The sequence below is a fragment of the Polypterus senegalus genome, chromosome 2 (genome assembly GCF_016835505.1).
Source record: "Polypterus senegalus isolate Bchr_013 chromosome 2, ASM1683550v1, whole genome shotgun sequence".
Taxonomy (NCBI): domain Eukaryota; kingdom Metazoa; phylum Chordata; class Cladistia; order Polypteriformes; family Polypteridae; genus Polypterus; species Polypterus senegalus.
Genome location: NC_053155.1, coordinates 200,479,136 through 200,493,965, shown reverse-complemented (window position 1 = coordinate 200,493,965; position 14,830 = coordinate 200,479,136). Strand labels below are relative to the sequence as shown.

At 38.1% G+C, this 14,830-nt stretch overlaps 1 protein-coding gene across 1 annotated transcript in view; it reads left to right on the top strand.

The window, feature by feature from the left end:
• The window catches only part of dpt (dermatopontin), a 146,416-nt gene that overhangs the window by 106,438 nt on the left and 25,148 nt on the right, over positions 1 to 14,830 (top strand). The gene's annotated exons all lie outside the window — the stretch shown is intronic.

Below are 14,830 nucleotides of genomic sequence, written 5' to 3'. Positions count from 1 at the left end.
TCAAAAACGTCTGCTCTCCCAGAATATGCCTCACCTCAGGCAGCCAATGGGGCTAAAGATCTAAATATCACAAAACATAAGGAGTGAAGGAAAATGTGAAAAAAAAATTCTGGCCTATGTAAACAAAACAAAGTTGCTTTATTATTTTAAATGTTAATTAAGGATGATTAAGAAAGAAGCACAAATTGGCAACAAAGCAAACAAAGCCAATAGGCCAAATGGAAAACAAAACCTAACCAAAGCTGGGGGTCAAAACCAGGGTATCCACACAAAACAAGAATCACAAAATCAAGAATCAGGAATTCAAAAACAGTAATGCTGAAGTAGCTTCTAACGTCTTCTTCTTCTTCTTCTTCTTCTTCTTCTTCTTCTTCTTCTTCTTCTTCTCTCAGTTACTCCCATTAGGGGTCATCACAGCGGATCATCTGTTTTCATATCTTCCTGTCCTCTACATCTTACTCTGTCACACCCACCACTTGCATGTCCTCTCTCACCACATCCATAAGCCATCTCTTAGGTCTTCATCTACAGTTTAAGCTAAAATCATTATTCTAAATAAATGCAATAAAGACAAAACACAAATAGAATTCATTGAAAAATATACATAATTATATTTAAAAAACAACAAAAGGATTAAATTAAACAAAATATGCATTTAGCTAGGGCAACAGCCCTGAATGAAACATAAAATAAGGCAGCTTTAGTTTCTACAGGAAGTCATGCACCCCTCAGTTTCAAATACCTCAATTCAGGTTTATTTTGCAATTTTCTTTTAATGTACACTACATTGCACCGCTACAAAAAGAATCAATGGAGAGCAGCTGGCTACTAATCATCCTTCAGATGCATTACTATTTTACATTTTGGTTTATGGTGATATACCTCACAACAAACCTTTGCAATGTGTTCCTCAATCCAATTTCCAGAAGTGGAGAGAGCTACATAGCTGCAAAGTTTTTATATTTAAAAATAAAGGTCCTGGAACAATAGCTTACATTGCTTTGGAAAACATTTGTCTGCCTGACATGGGAAGTCTAAGTTGAATTTCTTTGACAATGGAGAAATTGAAAAGGACCACCAAATAAAAGCTTAATGGCTGGTAGTTTTGGAAGCAGTGATGTCTGTAAAGAGATCTAAATATATTGTGAAGTAGCAGTAGTAGTAGTAGCAGTAGTTTTGCCAAGTATACAACATGCACAGACATTTTTACTTGTATGTGTGACTAGTATGCCATACATTGACCCACTTAATCAAATTCAGGGTCGTGGGAAACTGAAGTGTAACCTGGTAGCACCACATACTAGAATCCTGCCAGTTTATGGCGGAGCACTCACATAAACACATCAACAGTCACTTACACTGGGGCTAATTTAGCGTCACCCAAGTATGTGGGAGGAAAACCCACTGAGACATAAAGAATGTTCAAATCCCACATTAAGGAAAGCCCATAATTGAGACCTTAACCCAAGATGTGGATCCACTCTACAGCAGTGCCAACCACCATGATATGTAATAATATACCGTAATGGTGCATGGACATATAAACAGAGAGTGCTCTGTTCCCACTATGTGTACATATGCTGTCTTTGTGTGAGATTATAATTGATTTTTTCTTGATGATATTGATCATATTATAAGTAATATACAGTAAATAAAAAACACACTTAAAAAACTCCACAACCACCATAAGAGTTTACAGTTGCTTTTTTTTTAGATAGATAGATAGATAGATAGATAGATAGATAGATAGATAGATAGATAGATAGATAGATAGATAGATAGATAGATAGATAGATACTTTATTAATCCCAAGGGGAAATTCACATAATCCAGCAGCAGTATACTGATACAAAGAAACAATATTAAATTAAATAGTAATAAAAATGAAAAAAAGAAAAAAAGAAAAAGAAAAAAAGCAGACAATAACTGAGTAAAGAGTTGTAAAGCTTATACACAACCTCCTTTCTCCTATATTCTACCCATTGAGCTATATAATGTAATATTCTGTTAGCCTTCTTAATGGCTTTTGTACACTGTTTTGAGGCAGATAGTTATGAGTCCACTATGACGCCTAGGACCTTCTTATAAAGAATACTTTCAAGTTTCAAACCTCTCATTATTTATTTAAATCCAACATTTTTACTTCCTACATGTAATTTACTTACATTTTAACCTTACGTTTACTTACATTCAATTTCATCTGCCACAAGCCTGTATTATGTCTAAGCTCCTATGTACTGATTCCAGATTATCTGCCATCCCACTGTGGTATCATCTGCAAACTTAACCTGTCCTTTATATTCCATCCAGATCATTTATTTATATTAAACATGGTAGTGACCCCAGGAATTAACCTTCACAGAAACTATTTTCATCATCACGTAATTCGAAAAACGGATCCTTACACTTTAATCCTTTGTGCTCCACATTTTAGCCAATATTGGCACCTAAAGTATTTGCACACTATGCCTAGAATTCCTTTTTTTTTTTTTAGTTTGATGCCCACCTTCTCATGTGCAATCTTTTATCAAATGTGTCCCAAAATCTTTCTGAAAGATAACTCATTTATATGTTTCATATTTGTTAAGTGGAATTAAATTAGCCCAGCAACTCATTTCTAATGGTCAGCACTACCAGATCTATCCTGGTGTTATAATCAAGTCTGAAATATGCAGAAGGTAGTATATTGCTATAATATTAACATTTCATATCAGTGTTCTTAAATATTATATAACAACCACAGCTGCAGTTTCACTCGAAGTGCTTTCTATTATAATCATCAAGGAAAAAGCTGAAAGTTCGCCTACAGAAACATAAGGTTTAAAGAGAACCACTTAATTGCAAGCTGTTTTCCTAAACTGCAGGATTGTACAACCTTTGGAAATTAGTTGGTGTGCCATTTACCAGCATTAAGACAGTATGATAAATTAGGCGGTAATCATGTGCCTCAGATTATACCCTAGTGCTGGGACCAGGAAACATAGAAAATTAAAAGAATGATTGCATAACATAGCATCCATTGGTATTTTAAATTGCCTTAACAATACACTACTATGAAATTTGTATACTATGACAGGCAATTCAGAAAAGTCTAATTTTAAAGCCAACAAATATATTCTAGTAGTTGTATTTACAAGCCTTCTGCTAACCACTTTATTAACCCCATACTGTTTTATAATATACTGTAAAAGCAGCCCAGTAGGTTTAAGGCAGCACTTTCATCTTGTGATAGGATTACGATGATGCAGCAAATCAAAGTGAATTAAATGGTTCTGCCTTTGCACTGTTCTGGAAGCAGTTAATAAAATGAAGAAGATAGTCCTGTAGTCATGTACTTTGTAAGTCAAACTTACCTAATCAGCGTAGAAATATACAGGTAAAGACATTCCCATTTAAAGATTTGATCTGGCCAAATACCAAATATTACACAATATCTCTCTCTTATAGAGTGACCCTGGACTATTTCTTAAAAAGCAAGAAATCATACTGTGAAAGAAAAAGGTTGTGATCTACAAGGGTAGGTACTTTCATTTTGAAATCTGAAAGTTGATTTTATATGTGGTGTATATTTACATGCATAGTGCTAAACTGCATTTATGAAAGTTTAGTTATTTCAAACACAATAGAGTGCAGCAGGGCTGGGAAGGGAGAGAGCTGAATTAATGACTTGCAGAAGTCTTCTCATGTTATCCGAGGCTAACCGTGAATGTATGAAACCAGACTGATCAAGGTGGATTAATTTGCTAATAACTTTTTGTAAGCAGTGGGCCAGAAGTTTAGCTAGCAGTTTTGTATCCGTATTAATGAGAGAGAGGGGTCTGTAACTCTGATACAGAGTAGGGTCTTTAATTTGCTTAAAAAATAATGTAATAACTGTAATATTAATATTAGGGTTTAAAAGGCCAGAGGAAGCAGCTGCACTGAACATCGTAAAAAGAGGAAGGGAGAAGTGTTTCCAGAATGTAGAAATTATCGCAGACAGAAACACATTCATCCTACGGACTTGCCTGTGTTCATTGAATCTAACCCCTGTTTAAGTTCAGGCAAAGAGATGGGAGCATCTACAGTAGGAGAGAAATGTCTTCCTTAGTGAGGCAGGGGAATGGAAGGGTGTTAAGGAATGATTGGATATCTGAGGGAGTGGTGCCAGTGTTATCAGTAAATAGTTTAGAGTAGTAATCTACAAATTCATTAATCATTATCTTATATTACTTTTGAAGCAAATTAAATTAAAGACCATACTCTGTCAGATTTACAGACCCCTCTCTCTCATTAATACAGATACAAAACTGCTAGGTAAAGTTCTGGCCCTCCGCTTACAGAAAGTCATTAGCAAATTATCTGGGGATCATTAGAAATTGAACCAGATTTAGTATGGATAGGAGGTATAGAGGTTAGCAAGGAATTTTTCTTAATCTTACCCACAAGAAGTCTTCTCAGCCTGGCCCCAAAGACATAATAGTGAGCCCTAGGACGGTGGATTAAGAATTCAACTCTTTGGATTAAAAGGCTATTAAGTTTGAATCTGGTATTAGCAATCAGTAGTTCATGTTATTTATTAACGACAAGGGGAATGCTGTTTCTAAGCATGAAAGTTTAAACTTGAGGTCTTTTAGTTTTTGAAGTTTAGTATGTGCCAAGTTTGAGGAAGAGGAAATAGAAAAGTCCTGAATAAAACCTTTAATTGCCTCCCAGATGGCACTTAATTATCTACAGAGCCGATACTGAATGATAACAGCTCCTCTAGTTTGATATCAAGTTGTTCGCAAAACGATTTGCTTTTCAGAAAAGACGTGTTGAATTTCCACCTAGGGGTGTGAGATGTTAAAAAGGGAAGGATCAACTGTAAATTATTAAATTTGTTATCAGATATAGCAGATGAGACCAATGAAAAATCTAAAGCTAATGAACCTAGGTTGCGTGATGTGAAAATATAATCAATGCGAGACTGTGAATTGTGACAGGAAGAGAAAAAAGAGAATTCTCTGACTTAAGGATTAAGTAACCGAAATGAATCTATTAAATTTAGATTGGTAGTAAAATTGCTTAAAGTATATGTAGAATGAAGTGTGCGCTTGCTGACTGGAGGTGGAGATCTGTCTAGCAATGGGTTTAAGGCGGCGTTTCCATCCATGCCAACTAGAAGTTCACAGTCAGAGAACTTAAGAAGACGGATGGTGAGGTCTGGGAAAAAGGAGGGCTGATATGAGGTACTGTATATCCAAATCCATAGGTGGAAATGAAGAGTAATTTACGACCTCCTAGCTCGGACTTCAAGTAAAAAAATCGACCCGTTACTGCCTAATTTCACAACCTTCATTTGTAAGGTGCAGCAGAATAAGAATGCCACATCTCTTAGTGTGAGCGGAGGAAGATGCCATAACCCTGTACAACTTATACAACTTATTACAGCAGAAGATGTCTGCAGCCAACAGGAGTGACTCCTGAATTAAAGCCATGTCCACATGGTGACGGTGGAGCAGATCGAGGAGGCAAGCGCACTACTGACCTGAGTTCAGGGCTTTAACATTCCATGATATAATGTTAAGGTTTACCATAACTAGACAGAGAAAAGAGACTGGCAGAAGATAGGATGGATGGAAAGACAAGAAATGGAAGAATTAGTGTGCGGTTTTGTGGCAACAAACATAAAAGCCAAAAGTCTCCCCAGCTCAGGTTCCTTCCCAAACTTACTCCAACCAGCTTACAAACTACCCCCAGTGGCAGGGACCCTTCAGTAAGTAAACGCACAAAAGCAGAATCAAGCAGTGATGTCCCAAACCACCCCCAGTACGCACACATCCCATCCCCAACCAATTCCCAAACCACCCCTGGATGCAGGCCTCCTAGGAGTGTAAGCAGAAAAAACTACCATAAAATGAGAGCAAGAAGAGAGGCCAAGAACCACCCACACCACCCGATCCTTATTCTCACTTAATTAATGGAAAGGAATGAATTATTTTTTGAAATAGAGAACAAAATGAACACATAGATCAACTTAACGTCAATCATCTGAGAGTGCTTCAGAGGTCTTCAGAGTGTTGCGAATCGAACAGGTGATGTGCTGAGACTTATTTTCAGTTTTGCAGGATAGAGCAAATATGGCTGAAGACTGGCAGCATGAGCTTTCTGGGCAAATGGGGCCATGGCTTTCCTTTGCTGCAAAGTGAATGAACTGAAATCTAGGATGAAGCAAATCCTTGAGCCTTCAAGATAAATGTTTTTAACACGGTGTGTCTCAGACAGAATTTGTTGGTGGGCCTAAAACCTCAAATTTTATTATAAGAGGCCGCGAGATGACAGCATCAGCACGACCAGTATACACATGATGAGACCGCATGATCTCAAAGTTTGAGAGGATTGGTAAACACTTTTGCCCCTTCTTTAAGTCCAAAAGTTCTTAAATTGTTCCTTTGGGCTCTGTCTTCTTGATTGATCAGTTTATCTTTCAAGTCAGTGTCTTTTTTACGAACCGCCTTCATCTTTATATCGTGATGGAATATGGTGGATTGTAGGGCTCGGACATCCTTGCTCAGTTTTGCCCACTCCTCTTTAAAAGATTTCAGGTGGCCCCTATTTCAGTGAAGTTGGTCGGAATTGTAGTATTTAACGTGGTGGTGTATTGGAGGTGGAGAATTTACATTGAGTCCCAGTATGCGTCCATATTGGCACTGGATTCCGCTGGAGGTTGTTTAAGCTTCTTTGGGGAAGTTTCGGTTATTTGGCTAAGAATGGGGTCTCTGCCGTGAAGAATACATCTGTTCTCGGTGACTGTGAGTATTATGGTACAGTCTGTCGATTTTATAGTAAAAGTAAGGTGGGAGAAAAAGATAGAAAAGTGGATTTTGTTGGTGTGAAGAGTAGGAGCTCAAGCCCTAAGCAGCCATCACGGAGAAGCATTACGTGACTCTGACTTTATTCTTATATAGTGCTTTTCAATAATTAATTGCTCAGAATACTTAGCCATATTTGCAGGTATAATGCAATACCAGTAAACTGATGTTCATGTAAATACACAAAAATTACATTAGAAACACTGTGAACAGTGAACAAATATCCTTCAATAAATCTGCTTGCTTTTTTATTTAGCATTCATTTTGCCATTTAAAATGATAACATTCTAACCGAGCAGACGGTTGTGTCGAGTACTCTCTTCTATGCAGTGGTGTGCTGTGGAGGCAGCATAAAGAAGAAGGACGCCTCACACCTGGACAAACTGGTGAGAAAGGCAGCCTCTATTGTAGGTATGGAGCTGGACAGTTTGACATCCGTGGCAGAGCGACGGGCGCTGAGCAGGCTTCTGTCAATCATGGAGAATCCACTGCATCCACTGAACAGTATAATCTCCAGACAGAGGAGCAGCTTCAGCGACAGACTTTTGTCACTGTCCTGCTCCACTGACAGACTGAGGAGATCGTTCATCCCCCACACTATGCGACTCTTCAGTTCCACCCGAGGGCGGGAGGTTTACATTAACATTATACAAAGTTATTGTCTGTTTTACCTGCATTTTTATCCCTCTTTAATTTAATATTGTTTTTTATCAGTATGCTGCTGCTGGAGTATGTAAATTTCCCCTTGGGATTCTATCTATCTATCTATCTATCTATCTATCTATCTATCTATCTATCTATCTATCTATCTATCTATCTATCTATCTATCTATCTATCTATCTATCTATCTATCTATCTATCTATCTATCCAAGTTCAGGGTTGGCCCAAAACATAGACAGTACACAGTAGATGGCTGCTTAAGTTGTGCCTCTTCATAAGGAGTACACAGTCAAATTTCTTTGCAAGTTTTTAGTTTTATATTGTTATTTAAATTGTAAAGGATTGTTTCATTACTGAAACCTGAATTCTGCCCATTCTACTAATCTCTGTACTTTATGAGAGTTTTTTCGATTATAGCGTAACCTTCTACTATTTGACCCCTGTCATGTAAACTTTGTTAGAATGTGGTCATTTAATTTAAATTTCACTGTCACCCTGCAGTGAAGCTACTTTTGATAAAATGACTATTCAGCCCCCCTCAGGCTTCTTCTTAGATTCACACAGTGAAGAGACAGCTAAGCCATGATTTAAAGTAGGAGCCTGCTGGGGTTAAAATAGCTTCCTTTGGATCATATGGCTTCTTGCTGATTTATATATTTAAATAATGTTATGTCAAGGTAAACAAAAAAACTCAGATAAATCTGTCTGTTTCATTTAGCGACTTAGCAATCACTATCAGTTCTATCAAACCTCCTATCTCTGACATTCAAAGGTATGATGCTCATGTACTTCAAAGATTTAATGTGCATATATTTGTGAATACTGTAAGAAAAGCAAATTCATACATTTCCATTGACCACTAAATAGTGTATTATTTTATTTAAAACTAAGCCAAAGGCTAGAAAATACTTATAATACTATGCTCTACTTTGAAAGCTGTAATGAACTGTTTTATAAATACTATTTTAGTCCAAACTCACATGACTGATCACCCCATAGACCAAGTTGTTACAGATCAATGACTCCATTGTCTGGAAGCAAAATGCCTTTTCAAACATTTCTGCACAAGCTAAACATCAACAGAAACTTTCAAACTTACATTATTGTGCAACAGAGTAAAAACCTTTAGAAACTGAATTTTGTTGACATTCAATGTTGTCATGTCATGACTTTTGGAAGTCAATTTGGCTAATGGTGTCTGCTAAATAAGAGATTTTTTGATAACAATAATAATATTCACTCTTCTTTGGTCTCATTTTAAGAATAAAGAAAATATAAATATTTAAATTGTACTCGCCACATCTACAATATTAACAAGCCACTTTGAAGGATGGCTCGAAATTCTCAGCAGTGTGACAAGTGAAATGTTATATAGTAGAAGAGGAACAGCCTTTTCAGTAATGTATGTTAATACTGACCTGAATACATGTTAAAGGTGTTCAAGAATAGCAGATTTTAACCCACATGCAATGCAGTATGAAAACAATAAAAATAATAATAGAAAAAATACTGGTAACATACTGGTTTTCTTTCCTTTTGGGATTAGAACCCTTTTAAAAAAATGTAGAAATCACATTTATACATGGAGAAATGAAAACATCATAGGGCAGAACAACAGATAAATCCATTATTAGCCATGGAGAAAAGGGAGCACCAACCCTGGCAGTCAGATTTGATTTTCTAAGAAGTTGCAGTAGTGTGCAAGATTTGACAAACAGTGGGAGCTCTATTGGAAGTAGATGCATACAATGCTCCACCGAGGCAAGAAGGAAAATGTCTGTTTTAAATTATGCAAACAGAAGAGAGACTCAACTGTCGATTGGATAATTTTTATTGTAGCGTGTGTGGACGCGGCCCGGGCACAGGCAGGCAGACATGTTGTTAATTCACCACCACACGTTTATTTACAACTATTTACAGAACAAAGTCCGTGCACACAAACCCCCACAAAGTCCTGGCCACTCAACGCCTTCTCTTCGGGCCGCCTCCACTCTCTCTCTCTCTCTTGCCTTGTCCTGCCTCCACCCGACTCCAGCCTTGAATGAAGGGAGACGGACCCTTTTATTTCATACCGGATGGGCTCCAGGTGTTTCCCGGCACTCCTCCCTGGACACGCCCCAATGTGTCGGAAGTGCCGGCTGTTCTCCCGGAAGCTCTCCGGGTGTCCCTACTCCACTTCCCCCCAGCACTTCCTGGTGTGGCGGAAGTGCTAAGGTCCAGGGTCCCCAAGGATTTGGGGCGCCCCTTGGCGGTGACCATGGGTCCCTACAGGGTTGGGCTTCCAAGCCCTCTACCCATGGCCCCCAAAGCAACCAGGATGGTGGCTCCCACGTGATCCAGGGCGGACATAGACCCTCTTCCGGTCCCTCAAGATGTCCCAGCCGGGTCGTTGCCCCTGGCATCCCTGACACATGACAGAACGGAAAATAGAAAATCGGCAGCCAACTCACCATACCTGGAATACTTTTGTATTGCTACCAGAGATCTTAGGCAGCACATTAATTTGCTATCAAAATTTGAAGTGCGCATGGTAATTCAGAAATTTCAAATTGTGCTGAAAACTTGTGAGGCAGTTGTGTAATTCATCATCCCCTGTGATAGACGGGTTATCTGACATCCATAAAGTGACAAGATCCAGTAACTGCAGTCATTAAATCTGACATACTCTCCAATTCAAAAGTTGTGCAGTGTGCTACCAGCCTTATGTGACTTGAGCAGTGTCACATAGTGATTCAGAGGCAGGAACTGAACTGGTAACCTTGTTGTTTCAAGTGCAGTGCCTTAGCGAATATACCTTATTGCCTGCTTGTTTTTATTTTTTTTTTTTCATTCTGAAGACAATTTTGTATAAACCTTTTACTTAAGATGTTGCTCATTCCTTTGCCATATTCTTACTAGGTCCTTGTGTGTTGCTTCGATACTCTTGATTCTCTGACATTTTCATTGTCTAATTCTTCAACAGCACATGTTGTTTTAGAATCCACATTTAAGTCTGTCTCTCTTTTGTTCCATTCTGAGCCATTTAATTTCCTGTAAGTCTGCAAAATTATGAAGCTAAACCTCCATGTCTCATTATGAAGACTAACCGGATAGTTTATTTTCAGGGTTGACTGATATCACCCTCAAACTGCAGTGCTTTGACATACTGACCAAATGATGTGTGGGTGTGTGTGTGTGCCTTAGTTGACAATGCCAAGCAACAGGTATATATGACTGCTTGTGGGAGGTATGGCCCATGGCTGTCATAACATCTTCATCGTCTTAGCATCATAGGCCCCCTGGCAAAGTAGTGTGCTGGGGTCCCTCTTTTGGTAGCAAAACAAAAACATACATAGGACTTAGACACATTGTGGGTCCTTATGTTCCTGGGGCCCTAAACCAGTGCCCATTGTGCCCATACATTAAGCCAGCCCTGGCAGGCCTAGAGCATTGCAATGGGCAAGGAAAGGAACAAAACATAGTGGTATGTTTTACTTTTAGCCACAGTTAGGCCTCATCTCTTTGTTTTTATATAACAGCCCTATTCAGTTTTATTTCTCAGCAGGCCACAAATATGCATGTTATAGCTTTGCAGGCAATATTATTACTTTACTTTAAAAAATTGAAATTGGAACTATTTAGGGGAGTGGGAGTATTCAGGGAAAATAGGCATGGTTACCAAAATGTTTTTTTGATAAATAGTTTGTTGCTGCCTTGATGATTCTGCAGTATGTGTCCTCCTCTAAGGAATACATTTATTTCACAAATTAAACAGGTAGAATTGGTTCACCTTATTGATTTATACATTTTAAAATTGGTTCCTTTGGAGCAAAGCTTTTAGAAGCATTGTATAGCAGATAAAGATACAGGCTTATAGTTGGAATAGTCCAGTCACTGAGATTATTTCTCAATATGTGTTCCTTATTTAAATGGATTCAGACGTAGGATTCCTTGTAATTAGACTGTCGTTAGCCAATGTCACAGGGCCAGACAAGTACTGTATTCTCTGAGCCAGAATACACATCTGAGAACAAATTTGCTAAAATCTTGTTAGTAGAGAGTAGCAGAATTCACAACTGAAAAGGTTATGCCAAAAAGGTTTATTTCTAAAAAGCCACCTCCAATATTTGGGGAACAACCGAAAACAATCTTGATGGATGGCAAAATGTATCAAATTTCTTAATGCAACACTAACAGTAGTGTTTCAAAATGGACGTCTTAAGAATAACATTCTCTTAGGCTTTGTGGTCCAAGCTGGGTTGGCATGATTGACGTTTAAATTTACTAATTTTAACTTTAAGATGCACAGTCAGAAGTTGGATGCTGTGCAGTCGTGTCTATGGCTCTGCTGGTGTCAGACCACATTTACTGTTCTAGGACTACTTACTACAGAAATCTGCATCTCCTGTGCTTTAACAGCATCCGTTTTCAAACTAATTTTTACAGTTTGTGACTGCACACCATCTAGCACATTCAAGAGTTCATCTTTTCATGAATATAGCTGCCTATTCTATGAACCTCTCAATTGTTCTGACTGTGTCATTGTAACAGTATGTGACAAAGACCTTATACAGTCGGCTGCAATGCATCATTCACTTTTACTACTAGATTAGTAACGTCAAATGCTATGAACTTTATGCACATGTGTCTCATGTTTATATGTTTAACATCCATAGATTCATCTATTGTAACTGTCTTGCTATTAGTTGGACGACACTGACTCGGCACCATTGTTCTTTGCTGCTTAAATCCCAGCTGCTACTTTGATGAGTTGAATAGTTCAAAAACATCACACTGAAGGAACATTCTCATTGTTTCCGTCCACATTTAAGCTTGTCTCCAGACATAACAAATTGTTGCATGGGTGCAAATCAAGAGCATCCAAGCAACAATTTAGAGGTAAGGACTCACAAAATGGCAACTTTCAACTGCAGCCTAAAAAATGAACCCTATTGTGGCCCTGAAGGTCCTGCTGCTTTGGCCCTGTGTGTGATTTGAAGACCAAAGTCCAGGTAGTCAAGTGTTTGTGGGCAAACCAGATTAGAAAGAGCATGGAGCTCCAATTGTTCCAACCAGAGCAGTTTAGAGAGAGGGGCATCAACAGACATTCACATCTATGATTCCTTCTGTTGCTGGTATTTTTGATTTACATTCTTTTTGCTAGACTAAACGGGGCACTGGTTGGTCTCCAACCCTTCATTATTTCTCTCTTGTTTTCTATATATATATTCACAATGTACATTTGATCCTGCAAGACTAGTTATTACCAGAATTACATTTTGGAAATACATTTGAGACTATTTAGTTACAGAATCTACTAGCATTCTGTCCTGGGACTTGTGCCCAGTCCTGCCAGATATAGATCTTACTGCAACCTTGAACTGGATTACAGCAGATATGAGAATGTCATGCTAACTTACAGCTGGAATAAGAAATATAGTAGCCTTTTTTAATCAATTTAGCACTAAAGTTAAAATGTTGTCTGGGTTATATGTTTTGTTTGCTTTTATGTCACCTGCATACAGTATGTACTGCTTGTTTATATAAATTCATAATTTCAAAGCTCAATAATTAATTTTGACTGGAACAAACACTTTCATTTCTTCCTTAGTACATTTTTGAGTAAAACAATTATTTAATTCATTGCACCCATCTGTCCATTGTCCAAAGTTGCTTATCCAGAGCAGGGTGGCAGGAAGGTTGAAGCCTATCCCAGGATGTATTGGGAACAAGGCACAAACAATCCTGGACAATGTGTCACCTATTCATTACATACATGCTGCATTATTTATTATACAGTGATCCCTCGCTATATCGCGCTTCGACTTTCGCGGCTTCACTCCATCGCGGATTTTAAATGTAAGCATATCTAAATATATATCACAGATTTTTCGCTGGTTCGCGGATTTCTGCGGACAATGGGTCTTTTAATTTATGGTACATGCTTCCTCAGTTTGTTTGCCCAGTTGATTTCATACAAGGGACGCTATTGGCGGATGGCTTAGAAGCTACCCAATCAGAGCATGTATTACATATTAAATAAAACTCCTCACTGATATACGAGGTGCTTTTCGTGCGGTGCTTGATTGTTTGCTTTTTTTTGTCTCTCTCACTCTCTCTGCTTGATGGAGGAGGTGTGAGCAGAGGGGCTGTTTGCCTAGAGGATACGGACGTTCCTCTACAAAATGCCGCTTTATCGTGGTGCTTCGGCATACTTAAAAGCACAAAAGCACGTATTGAGTTTTTGATTGTTTCCTTTACTTTCGCGCTCTCTCTCTCTCTGACATTCTCTGCTCCTGACACGCATTCTTTGAAGAGGAAGATATGTTTGCATTCTTTTAATTGTGAGAAAGAACTGCCATCTCTGTCTTGTCATGGAGCACAGTTTAAACTTTTGACTAAAGGGTGTTATTTCATGTCTAGAGGGCTCTAATAATATTAACAGTGTGGGAGATTTTATAAGGGTTTAAAATATATAAAAATAACCATATAAACATATGGTTTCTACTTTGCAGATTTTCATCAAACGTGGGGGGTTCTGGAACATAACCCCCACAATCGAGGAGGGATTACTGTATTCCCTAAAAGATTATTCAGCCGTTTATCTTTAGTTGGACTGAAATTTAAGGCTTTTTACAAAGGTGTTTATTTTTTTATTTATTTTGCTAGATTAACTCTGGTACATTTTGTGTATAGTTTGTCAAAGCTTTTATTTCAATACATTAATTTGTGAAGTTTTCATTCATTATTTTATTAAGTATTGATTTTTTTTTAAAATATTGTACATGTACATCCTCCATATTTTCTTTGCTTGGACCCCAACACTGAACTGTATAAAGCAGGTTAGATGATGGCTGAACAGAAGGGTGTGTATTTCCTTAACCTGTCAGTTTTATGATTATACAACATAAATACATCCATCCATTATCCAACCCGCTATATCCTAACTACAGGGTTACAGGGGTCTGCTGGAGCCAGTCCCAGCCAACACAAGATGAAAGGCGGGAAACAAACCCCGGGCAGGGCGCCAGCCCACCACAGGCATAAATACATTCAGGCAATATTTATGTTTAACTCAAGCGTTAATTTTCTCTGAAAACCTTAGATTACTTGATACTAGATCACGAAAATGCTATTTGCTTTTCATGTGTACAGTAACAAAATGCTAGAGTTGCTTATCACTTTGCTGACTACATTGCTGTAAGGTCTAAAGGCATTTATCTTTCCTCTGTCAATGCCATAGTACCAGATATGCTGCTTCCAATTCTCAAAGCTATAGTCAGACCTGAAATATAGTTTATCTGGCTCTTGAATTATAGGCTCTGTTTCCTCTCAAATCAATAGAACGTGTGAAAG